Source organism: Phyllobates terribilis, unplaced genomic scaffold (assembly GCF_046119375.1).
Source record: "Phyllobates terribilis strain yellow unplaced genomic scaffold, ASM4611937v1 Scaffold_7__3_contigs__length_470593459, whole genome shotgun sequence".
Lineage (NCBI taxonomy): Eukaryota > Metazoa > Chordata > Amphibia > Anura > Dendrobatidae > Phyllobates > Phyllobates terribilis.
In genome coordinates this window covers 298,273,091-298,287,598 of record NW_027362767.1, presented here as the reverse complement: position 1 = coordinate 298,287,598, position 14,508 = coordinate 298,273,091, and positions in this window count along the sequence as shown.

Sequence of the window (14,508 nt, the reverse complement as noted above, 5' to 3'; positions counted from 1 at the left end):
AGTTCTCTCTAACCCTGCCCCCAGTATCAGCTTTTATAGGGGCAGCCTGCTCCCCCTACTGGCCTGAGACCGGAGGCATTGCATGCTAATGTTCCCCTGACTAGAGAACCTCCCCCTTGCTCTCAGACACAGCTTTAATACATTTTGTGGCATCCAGGCCAGGGTGACACATAATGCCGCAGCTATGTTGGTTGTGGCATTACAGTGATTGGCTGGCCGCACAGCGTCATCTGGTCTATATCAGACCTGGCTCCGCCATGCTTGTCACAGTCACTCCGGAATCAGGCAGTGTAGGGAGAAGTGCTGCTGAGCTAGGGAGAGATTTGCTTGTTTCTTAGTTAGTGTAGGTATACCAGCATATATTATTCACATATCCATCTCAACTAACAGTCCTTCTGAGGACTAATCCAGCTGTATAGATATCAGTGCTAGGCAGGCAGGGTATATAGCAGACTGCAGTGCACATAGCAAGAGTGTCCATTCCAGTCTTGTCTGTTGGTGCTTTTACAGATATTTGTAGAAATAGCCCCAGGTATCAGGGGCCAGGGATATATATATATTTTTTTATCTTAATCCTGATTATTTGCTTAAAAAGCAATCCAGAGAACACCGTTTTTCTGCACCATTTGCTTGTTGACACTGCAGAATACAACCAGATCCTTTCCATATTACAGCGCTAAAAATGCAGCTATTTAAAACTGTGGTTTATCCGTCACAAGGATCACATATAATTGCGCTGAAAATATTACCATTTCTGGCCTCCATTGAAATTTTGTTGCAGTGAGTCTGCGAACTAATTGACACGACGTCGCTGTTAAAAATAGTTACCTACAGGCCAGTTATTTAAAACTGTGGTTTGTCCATCACACGGATCACATATAATTGCGCTGAAAATATTGCCATTTCTGGCCTCCATTGAAATTTTGTTGCAGTGTGTCAGCAAACGTGTTGACACGAGGTCGGCACTGTTAAAAATAGTTACCTACAGGCCGGCTATTTAAAACTGGGATTTGTCCGTCACACGGATCACATATAATTGCGCTGAAAATTCTTCTATTTCTGGCCGCCATTAAAATTTTGTTTCAGTGTGTCAGCGAAGTTATTCACACCAGTTTGCTGTTAAAAATAGTTACCTACAGGCCAGCTATTTAAAACTGGTTTGTCCGTCACACTGATCACATATAAGTTCGCTCCAAATTCAGCCATTTGTAGTGAGCGTGGAAGATATTGTCCTCCATTTAAAATGGCAAGGCACGTGGCAAGGGACGGGGAACTGGAAGTGATGTTGATGATGCATGCAGAGGCCGTGGACAAGCTGAAATTGTGCCACAACAAACACCCACATCTTCTCGCTTGACCTTCCTGTCCCAATTAATAGGGGACCACAGAACACCACTATTGAACACAGAGCAGTGTGAAAAGGTTATTGAAAAAGTTATTGGTTGGATAGCAGATAATGCTTCCAGTCACTTAGCCACCACCACCATCACCCTGTCTTCCACACGGTCAAGTCTCAGTAGCCGTGAGTCTGGATATTCCTCACCCTGATCCTCCTTCCTCCCAACATGCCGAGTGCCCGGAGACAACTGATCCCACACTTACACGTAACACCAACACGACGGAAGTTGCCAGTACAACTGTTAGGTCTTTCTGAGTCTGGTTGTTTTTTAAAGACTGCCGATAACCCAAAAAAGGCCATTCACACCACCTGCCAGGCCAGCATCAGCAGGAGTGACAAAACTACCAGCCTGACTACCACCAGCAGGAGACACCACTGCTTCGTCCACTGTTGTGCATACAAGCCAATCCCCTGTCCATAGTGCATGCGAAGATGCCTCCTGCCCCGCGTCTGTCATTGCACACTCTCAACTAGCACCATCAGCAAGCACGTCCTTGTCCCAGCGCAGCGTTCAGTTGTCCATACCCCAGTCCTTGGAACGCAAACGCAACTACGCAGCCAACGCCCCACAGGCCACATTACTAAATTCACACATTTTGCGACTGCTTGCACTTGAAATGTTGTCTTTAAGGCTTGTGGAGATGGAAGCTTTCCGCAACCTGATGGCGGTGGCAGTGCCTCGGTACTAGGTCCCCAGCCGCCACTATTTCTCCCGATGTGTTGTCCCCGCATTACGCAAGCATGTGTCCCACAACATTAGCCGTGCCCTCAACAATGCAGTTACTGGGAAAGTCCACCTAACGATGGACACATGGACAAGTGCTTGTGGGTAGGGACGGTACATCTCGCTGATGGCACACTGGGTTAACATAGTGGAAGCCGGGACCCAGTCGGACCTTGGGACGGAACACATCCTCCCGGCGCCCAAAATTGTGGGCCCTAGGTCAATCAGGGTTGCCCCCACAGTCTACAGCTCCTACACCTCATCCTCCTCCTCTTCAGCCTCCATCTCCGAAATGACCACATCAGTCACAAGCTGGAAGCACTGCACCACTGCCTGTGCTGAAGCCAATATGCTTAGGTGACAAACCGCACAATGCTGAAGAGTTGTAGACAGCTCTGAAAGAGCAGGCAGATCTGTGGCTGACACCGCTAAACCTACAGCCAGGCATGGTCATGTGAGACAATGGCGGGAACTTGGTGGCGGCTCTGAGGCGAGCTCACACATGTACCATGCCTGGCTCATGTGCTTAACCTCGTGGTTCAGCAGTTTCTCAAAACCTACCCGGAACTGCCGGATTAGCTTGTCAAAGTACGCCGCCTGTGTGCCCATTTTAGAAAGTCAGCTACAGCTTCCGCCTCCCTTGCCGTGCTTCAGCAGCTTTTGCAGCTTCCGGCTCACAGACTGGTGTGTGATGTCCCCACGCGTTGGAATTCTACACTGCAGATGTTGGGAAGGATTTGTGAGCAGAAGAGGGCAGTTGTTGACTACCAGCATCAACAAGGCCGTCGGTATTCAGTTCAGACTCCACACATAAGACTTCAGAAGTGGCCATGCAAGTCAGACATATGTACCATCCTCCAAAACTTTGAGGACTCCACCAAGATGGTGAGCGGCAATGACGCCATAATTAGCGTCACCATCTCGCTTCTCTGTCTTTTGAAGCACTCTCTGCTCACAATCAAAGAGGATGCATTGCAGGCGGAGCACGATGAGATGCAGCAAGGAACCATAAAGGGTGATTACACACAGCCAAGCCTCATCTCATCCCAACGTGGATTGGGTCTCAATGAGGAAGAGGAGGAGGAAGAACAGGAGCTAGTTTCATGCACTATAGACGGTACTACCTGCACAACTGTCATACCGTCTGTTCAGCGTGGATGGCCTGAGGACAGGGAGGAGGAGGAGGAGAGCATGGTCAGTCATCCTCTAGGTGAGGACACGGAAGTCTTGCCTGTTAGCAGTCTGGCACGCATGGCTGAGTTTATGTTACACTGCCTTTCCCGTGACCCTCGCGTTCTCAAAATTTTGGGTGACAGTCATTACTGGTTGGTGACACTTCTAGACCCACTCTACAAGTAGAACTTTCTATGTCTTATTCCTGAGGCGGACAGGTCTACAAAAATGGAGCAGTACCAGAAGGCCCTTGTTGCGGAACTATTAGAGAAATTCCCATCTGAAAACGCTGGCGGCAGAGGTCACAGTTCGTTGGACAACCAAGGAGTACAGGCAAGAGAGACACAACTTCAATCCAGCAGAGGCAGGGGAACACTGTCAAAGTTCTGGGAGAGTTTTCTCAGCCCCTCCCACCGCACAGGCCCTGAGGTGCGGGATACTCTCACAAGAAGTGCAAAGTTTGGGAAGATGATGAGGGAGTACCTTGCCGACCGTACCAAAGTCCTCCGTGATTCCTCTGTGCCTTATAATTATTGGGTATCCAAGCTGGGCATGTCGAATAAACTGTCTCTCTACGCCTTGGAGGTCCTGGCCTGCCCTGCCGCCAGCGTTTTATCAGAGCGGGTTTTTAGTGCCGCTGGTGGAATTATAACTGATAAGCGCATCCGCCTGTCAACTGAAAATGCTGCGATTTCTGAGGCTGGTGACTCAGATAAACTTATTCCCAGAAGCAGAGGTGACTCTTGGTCTTCCTTTCCTGGGGCGATCCTCATGTGAGCCAGTTTCTTTGTAGTGCTTGATGGTTTTTGCAACTGCACTTGGGGACACTTTCAAAGTTTTCCCAATTTTTCGCACTGATTGACCTTCATTTCTTAAAGTAATGATGGCCACTCATTTTTCTTTACTTAGCTGCTTTTTTTCTTGCCATAATACAAATTCTAACAGTCTATTCAGTAGGACTATCAGCTGTGTATCCACCAGACTTCTGCACAACACAACTGATTGTCCCAACCCCATTTATAAGGCAAGAAATCCCACTTATTAAACCTGACAGGGTACACCTGTGAAGTGAAAACCATTTCCGGTGACTACCTGTTGAAGCTCATCAAGAGAATACCAAGAGTGTGCAAAGCAGTCATCAAAGCAAAAGGTGGCTACTTTGAAGAACCTAGAATATAAGACATATTTTCAGTTGTTTCACACTTTTTTGTTAAGTATATAATTCCACATGTGTTAATTCATAGTTTTGATGCCTTCAGTGTGAATGTACAATTTTCATAGTCATGAAAATACAGAAAAATCTTTAAATGAGAAGGTGTGTCCAAACTTTTGGTCTGTACTGTATATACACACACATATTTATACTCACATAGAGAACACATGTATACACAGAGCACATAGATAGATAGATATTAGATAGATAGAGAGATATAGAGAGATAATAGATAAATAGATAGATACAGAGATAGATAAATAAACAGATAATGGATAGAAATATGTATGATAGATAGATTTATACAGAGATAGATAGACAGACACACAGTATAGAATACGCATCAGTCTTTCTCCTCTTCTTGAAGTCTTCTAGACTCCCACAGGGTAGAGGACCTGTGGTGACATCAAGGTCACATGACCAGTCACATGACTGAGATGTCACCACAGGTTCTAAAGCAGGTTGAAGTAAATGCAGCAATGCTGGGGTAAGGTCCTGACGCTGAGCAGCAAGTGTCAGGACACAGTATAGATTATAACGCTGTCAATGTGAGGATGGATGGCCAGATCCCAGAACATGAGAAGATGCAGAGCGCTGGTCAGTAGGACACTCCTGACTGCTTATGCGATCACAGATGGAACTATACATAACACTAGGCAGCGCTACGCTGGGCAAGAGCATTGCAGGAGAACAGAAGCAAAGATGCCCTTATCTCTGCCTCTGCTGAGCGAAGCACTGCCTAGCGTTATTTGAATTGTAAGCTCCATTGCAGAGGCAGAAGTCGGCCATGTACTACGGCCGTGCTCTCTGCATTTTCCCGTCTGGTCACCAGCTGCCAGAAGTGAAACCAAATGCAACCCTGAAGACTCCTAGAGCGTAGACTAAAGGGGACAAGCAGGGGGCCTCTGTGTGCCCAGGGGCCCTAGGCAACTGCCTAGTCTGCCTGCCCATAACGCCGGCCCTGGGTGTACGGTTGCCAAATCGGACTTATAAAACAGATATGCAATAAGTAAAACATGTATTTTTTTTTTCCATTTTAAACACTATCCTCCCTGTAAAAAAAGCCTTAACCTTAAAAATCTACATTGCTAGGTAGGTACACAAGAAAGAACATTGGATTATTATTCACAGACTGACTAAAATTCCCATTTTCTATGTTTTTCAGCGCTGCAGTAGTACATCAATCTCTGATCTAGGCCTTTCCATCTCTAAAGATGAGCCATCTATCCCTAAGCTGTAAGACCCTAAGGATACGTCTTTTTTCCAGCATTTTCTGAGCGTCTTCATTCCAAAAAATGTTGTTAAAAGTGCTCACAAGACTCTTAATAGAATCTGGCCATTCAGTTCTACGGAAACATGACTTGCCTTTCACATGGTCAGGCTTTTGATCGTCTTGGGGGCTATGTTCACACGTTGCATTTTTGCTGTGTTTTTTTTTTCCGCAGGCAAAACCTGCTCTCCTGGCAGTAAAGAAGCTGCTTACAAAAGCAGGTTTTGCTGCTTTTTTGTTGCGTTTTTCTCAGGTACTTTTCTCTTGTGCATGCTGATAAATTTTAGTGCATAAAAAAAACATAATGCAACTTCCTCAGGTTTTGCACCAAAAACGCAGCAAAACCTGATACCTACTTTTTTGCACTTAACAATTGCTTTCTATGGGTGAAAAATGCTGCAAAAATGCTGAAAGAAGGGACATGCTGCAGTTTGCAAAAACGTAGCAGTTTGACAAATCAGTCAGGAAAAAAAAAACAATGTGTGTGCATTATATTTCTGACTTTGCTGGTACTTTAAAATGCAGCTTAAAATTTGCATAAAAAACGCAACGTGTGAACATAGCCTTAAAGTGCTAAATGCTTTCAAAAATGCCTGGCGGGAAAAAAGAGAGTACATCATTTCTTTGAATTAAGTTGCTCCTTGCGGAAAATGCTTAAATCTAGGCTCTGTCCAATCAAAAAGCTGCAAAAACACTTAAAAAAAAGAATAATAAAAATATCAAAAATACTTGAAAAATTCTTAAAAACATGAAATTAAAAACCCCACCAAAGAAGGAGTGTTTGCTGAAGCAGTTTCCACAAAAAAAACTCATGGTATTTGACCATCGGCGAAAAACCTCAGGATGAACTCCTTAGAGACAACTGTGTTCCCTGCCTTCATCTTTTATAGTAGATCAGAATAAGGTTCTGGCACTCAAAAAAAAAGAATAGCATTGAGATCAAATGTTATGCATGTCCTTTTATTGATGTACATACAGCAAAGTCCAATTTAAAGGAAGATTTCTGCCCAACGTTTCAACCCACACGGGTTTTCCTCAGGGACTTCAAAAACTAGTTCCATAGTATGTGAAAAAAACAGAAGTATCAATAACAATGTACGTACATCATCGAAATAACATAGGTACAGTACAGACCAAAAGTTTGGACACACATTCTCATTTAAAGATTTTTCTGTATTTTCATGACTATGAGAATTGTACATTCACACTGAAGGCATCAAAACTATGAATTAACACATGTGGAATTATATACTTAACAAAAAAGTGTGAAACAACTGAAAATATGTCTTATATTCTAGGTTCTTCAAAGTAGCCACCCTTTGCTTTGATGACTACTTTGCACACTCTTGGCATTCCCTTGATGAGCTTCAAGAGGTAGTCACCGGAAATGGTTTTCACTTCACAGGTGTGCCCTGTCAGGTTTAATAAGTGGGATTTCTTGCCTTATAAATGGGGTTGGGACCATCAGTTGTGTTGTGCAGAAGTCAGGTGGATACACAGCTGATAGTCCTACTGAATAAACTGTTAGCTGCTTTTTTCTTGCCATAATACAAATTCTAAGTAAAGAAAAACGAGTGGCCATCATTACTTTAAGAAATGAAGGTCAGTCAGTCATTGGGAAAACTTTGAATGTATCCCCAAGTGCAGTTGCAAAAACCATCAAGCGCTACAAAGAAACTGGCTCATATGAGGACCGCCCCAGGAAAGGAAGACCAAGAGTCACCTCTGCTTCTGAGGATAAGTTTATCAGAGTCACCAGCCTCCGAAATCGCAGGTTAACAGCAGCTCAGATTAGAGACCAGGTCAATGCCACACAGAGTTCTAGCAGCAGACACATCTCTACAACAACTGTTAAGAGGAGACTTTGTGCAGCAGGCCTTCATGGTAAAATAGCTGCTAGGAAACCACTGCTAAGGACAGGAAAAAAGCAGAAGAGACTTGTTTGGGCTAAAGAACACAAGGAATAGACATTAGACCAGTGGAAATCTGTGCTTTGGTCTGATGAGTCCAAATTTGAAATCTTTGGTTCCAACTACCGTGTCTTTGTGCAACGCAGAAAAGGTGAACGGATGGACTCTACATGCCTGGTTCCCACCGTGAAGCATGGAGGAGGAGGTGTGATGGTGTGGGGGTGCTTTGCTGGTGACACTGTTGGGGATTTATTCAAAATTGAAGGCATACTGAACCAGCATGGCTACCACAGCATCTTGCAGCGGCATGCTATTCCATCCGGTTTGCATTTAGTTGGACCATCATTTATTTTGCAACAGTACAATGACCCCAAACACACCTCCAGGCTATATAAGGGCTATTTGACCAAGAAGGAGAGTGATGGGGTGGTACGCCAGATGACCTGGCCTCCACAGTCACCAGACCTGAACCCAATCGAGATGGTTTGGGGTGAGCTGGACCGCAGAGTGAAGGCAAAAGGGCCAACAAGTGCTAAGCATCTCTGGGAACTCCTTCAAGATTGTTGGAAGACCATTTCCGGTGACTACCTCTTGAAGCTCATCAAGAGAATGCCAAGAGTGTGCAAAGCAGTCATCAAAGCAAAAGGTGGCTACTTTGAAGAACCTAGAATATAAGACATATTTTCAGTTGTTTCACATTTTTTTGTTAACTATATAATTCCACATGTGTTAATTCATAGTTTTCATGCCTTCAGTGTGAATGCACAATCTTCATAGTCAAGAAAATACAGAAAAATCTTTAAATGAGAAGGTGTGTCCAAACTTTTGGTCTGTACTGTATATCTATAGAGAGTAAATATAGAATATGAAACAGCAGACATTCCCCAAAGAAGGACCCATAAGGTTTCAATATTAAAGCTGTTTTATCATGAGAACCTAAAATCATAGATAAAAATATATAAATGGGATAGGAGAAAAAGGTCAAGCGGCAAAATTTATAATACCAGTGCATAGTGAAAATTAATATCGATCATGATCCTGTATTAATGTCATTGTGATAATAGACACGAAGAATTTATAATACCCATATGAAGAGTTGAAGAGTATATGGTCAGGATTTGCCGTGACTAGTGAGTGTGGGATATCCTATAGTAAAAAGATTATGATATTGTGGAAAATTCATAGAGTTTATGGAAAATCAGGGATCTAGGAAAACATTTTTTTATACATACCAAATGGTCAGTGAAATAGTAGAATATGGCCACAACCAGTATACTACACCGGCAGTTACCCTGTGTAGCTGAAATGAAATAACACACCGCTCAGTGTCTATAGCATATAGTCCATATATCTAAAATGTGGGGGTACCTCAATGATTTACCTGTTTAATATGTGGAACTTAGGAATGACAGGCAATGGTCCTAGGAAAAAAGAGGATAATAAAAGGTAACATGTCCCACTAGAGAGGATGCAAAGTAGTTAATGTCGCGCCCAGGGGATGGGGATGACTCGGCGCCCGGGCCTTGTTGCGGCCTTACTCTGGGGGATGTCGCGGAGGTCAGATTCCGGGCCCGAACCCTGGGCCTCTCTTTAAAAAGGGTGAATGATTATGTTACTAAGTTCGTGACGCCACCTGTGGTGTCTGGTGAGGATCACCAGCGCTGCGGCAGCCCACTGAGGCCGGTGTTAAGGCAGCTTGCGTGGTATAGCTCCCCACAGGTGGAGGTAGGCCTCAGGGCAGCGGGGATTTAAGGATGCAGGACAGATGGGACCCAGCCGGGTCAGAGCAAGAACAGGGACAGACACGATAGTCACTTCAGTACCTTTTACTGATGGAAATTCAGGCACGTCCCGGAGCACTGTAGGGTGAAGGGTGCATATCAGGATCCTCCCCAGTGAGCGGGTGTAGGGCCTCCTGTTTCTTGCCTTCGTGTGGTAAGTTTCTGACCTGCCTGGAGCTAGGCCTAACCTGGTTTCTGTACTGCACCGGCTGACTTTGTGGTAGGGCCTTCTCTTGGAGCACGCGCTCCCAGCTTGCGGGGCCTCCGTGACTCCTGGCTCTGGTACGTATCAGCTCTTAGGTGATCCTGGGACTTGACGTCTTCCAGGGATTCCGGTTATGTCCTACTGGGTCCTAGAGATCCCGGTAAGCTCGGACCCGGTGTCCGGTATATGCTTTCTGGGGTGAGCTTGTACAGCTCCTCTGCCCCCAATGCTACTCACTTTCCACTCGCCTTCAGCCACGCTCGGGCCCTCACTAGGCTATACACACTAGCGGCAGCTTGCCGCGCTTCACCGATCTTATGGCGCCGGCACACCTTGAACTCTAACTGAGCTCCCTGAATCTAGCTAGCAGGAGCCTTGTGCTCCACTGCTTCTAAACTAAACTGAGCTCCACTGCAGGCTGACCTCTCTCAGGCTTCTCTACTGCAGGAACTGCTTACTGCCTAGCTCCACCTTCCCTTTTTATATCCCTAACGGGCTCCCTCTGGTGGTCTGAGGTGGAAGGTGGAGGTGTGTGTGTGCTGTGGGGGCCTCTTGTGGAGGAATCCGTTAATGCACCCCTCTAGGATCTGTGGCTCCAAGCACAGCTGGGCGCCACATTCCCCCCTAGCAAAGCTCAGCACCTCCGGGCTGAAGTACATTTTGAATAAACATGAACAATAACAATCTTCCCTTTATGGGAGGCACATTCTTAAACGTTGCATAACATTCTAAATAACAAATTTATACGTATTGACCATAAGCAACCTCAGAATTTAAGTCTCCTTTGGTGAGGTTCCCCGAAAGGATGTCCAACGGTAGATAAACAGCCGGCTTCTCTCGTTCCACAGCTGCTTTGCTTGCAGAGACGCTTCTTTTTCCAGGGAGGAACCTTCTTGGGTTATCAGCTCCTTGATGCGTCTGACAACCGGGTCACTGTCCTGGGTCTCTTTCCAGCTGTGGTGAGGCAGGGGGTTTAACATCTTTCCACGCTGCCTCCTGGAGGCTCGTTGCTCGTGGATCATCCCATTCCGGTGAAAGGCAGGTAGCTCAATCTCTTCCAGGTCATCCACTTCTTCTTCTGTGTCTGACTGGTGAGGCATCCTGGACAGGGCATCGGCGTTCTTGCGGCCCGCCCGGTATTTAATTGTGAATTGATAATTTGACAGCCGAGCCATCCATCGTTGTTCCAGTGCTCCTAGCTTAGCTGTTTCAAGATGGGTCAAGGGGTTGTTATCAGTGAAGGCAGTGAACTTACTGGAGGCTAGATAGTGCTTGAACCTTCCAGTGATGGCCCAGACCAAGGCCAGGAACTCCTACATACAGCTGCTATAGTTCTCTGGGTTCCTCTCGGTCGGGCGGAGCTTCCTGCTTGCATATGCGATCACTTTCTCTTGGCCATTCTGCTTCTGACTTAAGACAGCTCCCAGTCCTTCGTTGCTGGCATCAGTATACAGCAGGAACGGTTGGCTGTAGTCAGGGTAGGCCAGGATCTCATCGCCTGTCAGGATCTCCTTCATCTCCTGAAATGACTCGGCTTGCTCCTTACCCCAGTGGAATGGGGGATTTCTGCCTTTGGGGGACTGCCCTACCAGGAGGTCTTGCAGAGGAGCTGCTTTCTTGGTGTAGTCTTTTACAAACCTCCGGTAGTATCCTACTAGTCCCACGAACTGACGCATCTCTTTGAGGTTCTTCGGCTCCGGCCACTTCTGGATGGCAGTAACCTTCTCCGGGTCTGGTGCTACCCCTTCTGGACTGACAATGTGCCCCAGGTACTGTACCTTTCTCATGAGCAGGTGGCACTTTGAAGGCTTCAGCTTCATCCCGTACCGGGATAGTGACTCAAATGCATCCGCCAGGTGCTTCAAGTGGTCCTCTTACGTCTTGGAGTACACTATCACGTCATCCAGGTATAGTAACTGTTAGAACCTTGCTCTTAGGTTTTTTCTATTGCTGGTCACATGACCTTGTTGGCCTATTTAGTCCTGCTCCGCCCTTCTGGCTTTGCTGGACTTCATTGTATTACTACTCTTTAGCTAGCCGGTGCTCAGTATCTAACTCTGTTAGTTTGCTTGGTCTTCGGACCTCTGTGTTCTTTATATTTTGTTTGTTCGTCTGTCTGCTACTATTTCTGTTAGGAGGTGTCCATTTTGCTTCCAGTCCCTAGTACTTGTAGGGATTCCTTCCCCACATCTATAGGTCTCCGTACAGACTAGCTGAGGACTTTAGCAGGTCTGATCGCAGGATCAGGTCCCCTGTTACATCGTAGGGATCAAGCTGAGTTCTATCGTAGGGACAGATCTCCTCTCTTTCCTTATCTCTGGTAGCAGAACATAACAGTAAGTCCAGCCCGCAAATTCTCTAAGGAAAGATTTTTCTGTTCCATCATGGTGTCGGTTCAGGATTTGGCTCAACGCCTGCAGGGACTCTCTCTGGAGGTGGCCGAGCTCCATCAGCACGTGAGTAACTGTTCTGGAGCACATTTCTTGGAGCCTAAGGTACGTTTGCCTGATTTATTTTTTGGTGAACACCAAGAATTTTTTTCATTTAAAAATGCTTGCTTATTGTATTTTCGTTTGAGACCCAGGTCCTCTGGGGATGAATCCCAGCGCATAGGGTTCATAATGTCACTTTTGCGCAAAGAGCCTCAGGAGTGGGCCTTTTCTTTGCAACCTAGTGATACATGCTTTAGATCAGTGGATAGTTTTTTTTTCTGCTTTGGGGCTATTATATGATGATCCTGATCGTGTCTCATCTGCTGAGACTGAGTTGAGACGTTTGAGACAGGGATCAGGTAATGTGGAAAAATATTGTACTCATTTCCGTCGGTGGTCTACTCAAATAGGGTGGAACGATTCTGCTCTGAAGAGTCTGTTTCTTGCTGGGCTTAGTGAAAGTGTTAAAGATCTGCTAATTGCTTATCCCACACCTGAAGATTTGCAACAGGCTATGCAATTAGCTATACGAGTGGATAGGAGACTGCGTGCAAGGGTTAATGAGAGCAAATCCTCTGCTATGTCAGTTTCTGGTCATGAGAATGTTTAACAGTGGAGAGCCGATGGAGATTGGAGCGATGGCACCTCGCTCTCAAGAAAAAGACCGCAGATTTTCTGAAGGTTTGTGTTTCTATTGCGGAAATTCTGGTCATTTCATTAAAAGCTGTGTGCTTCGTATGAAGAAAGAAAAAAAAATGGTCAGTCATGCCCATATTGCCTGTTTAAATTCCAAGGGTGTATTTTTAGCTGCCTCCACTATTGCTCAGGAAAAATTAATGGAATTTCGGGTGTTTGTCGATTGTGGGTCTACTCTGAATGTAATTGATGGGGGATTCTTGAAAAAACTCAATTTAAAACCCGAACCTTTGTCATCCCCCATTGCTGTGGTTTCTGTGGATGGCTCCCCTTTGAAGAATGTTACTCTCAAGGTCTGTGAATTTCCCCTCACTATTAATGGTTTTCACCATGAGAATTTGGATTTGGTAGTTTTGAATAACTTGCCTTCTCCGGTGGTGTTGGGATTGCCCTGGTTAAAATTGCACAATCCTGTACTGGATTGGTCTACCAATGAAATTAAATCCTGGAGCCATAAATGTTATGACAAGTGTTGTAACGGGCGTATTGCAGCTATGGATAGGGGGGAATTGCCTGTTCCTATTCAGGATTTTTGGAGAGTTTTTTCTGAGAAGGAATCGCAGGTTTTGCCTCCCCATAGAGACTATGATTGTACTATTGAATTTGTCCCTGGAGCGACTCTTCCTAAGAGTCGTTTATTTAATCTTACTATTCCTGAGAGAAAGGCTTTGGAGGAATACATACAGACAAGTTTGGCCGCCGGTCACATTAGGCCCTCTAAGTCTCCTGTGGCGGTTGGATTTTTTTTTGTAAAAAAAAAGGACGGCGGTTTACGTCCTTGTCTGGATTTTCGTGAGATTAACAAAATTACTGTACGCAATCCTTACCCACTGCCATTGATTCCTGATCTGTTTAACCAGTTAGTGGGGGCCAAGTGGTTCTCTAAAATTGACCTTCGGGAAGAAATACAATCTGTTGCGCATGAAGGAGGGTGACGAATGGAAGACTGCTTTTAACACTCCTGTGGGTCATTTTGAGAATTTGGTTATGCCTTTTGGTCTTACTAATGCTCCTGCATTTTTTCAGAATCTTATTAATGACATCCTTAGATCTTTGATCGGCAAAAATGTGGTTGTGTATTTGGATGACATTTTGATTTATTCGCCGGATCTGGAGTCTCATTGGCGGAGCATACGTGAGGTATTACAGTTATTAATGGACAATTCACTTTTTGCTAAGCTGGAGAAATGTGAGTTCGCTGTACAGAGAATTAGTTTTTTGGGCTACATTATCTCCAGCGAAGGTTTTGAGATGGACCCGGTGAAAGTTCAAGCTGTGCAGGAATGGCCTAGGCCTATTGGTTTGAAGTCGATACAGAGGTTTTTGGGTTTCGCCAATTATTATAGAAAATTCATTAAAAATTTTTCTATTATTGTCAAACCTCTGACCGATCTCACCAGGAAAGGTGCTGATGCGGTTCAGTGGACTTCTGAGGCCATTGAAGCTTTTGTATATCTCAAGGAGAGGTTCACCTCTGCTCCCATCCTTATGCAGCCTGATGTGACTAAGCCGTTTTTGGTTGAGGTTGATGCTTCCTCTGTGGGGGTTGGCGCAGTATTGTCTCAGGATAACGGGGATGGAGTACATCCCTGTGCCTTTTTTTCAAAAAAATTTTCGGAGACTGAACTGAATTACGATATTGGTAATCGGGAATTATTGGCTATTAAACTCGCATTTGAACACTGGCGCCACCTCTTGGAAGGTG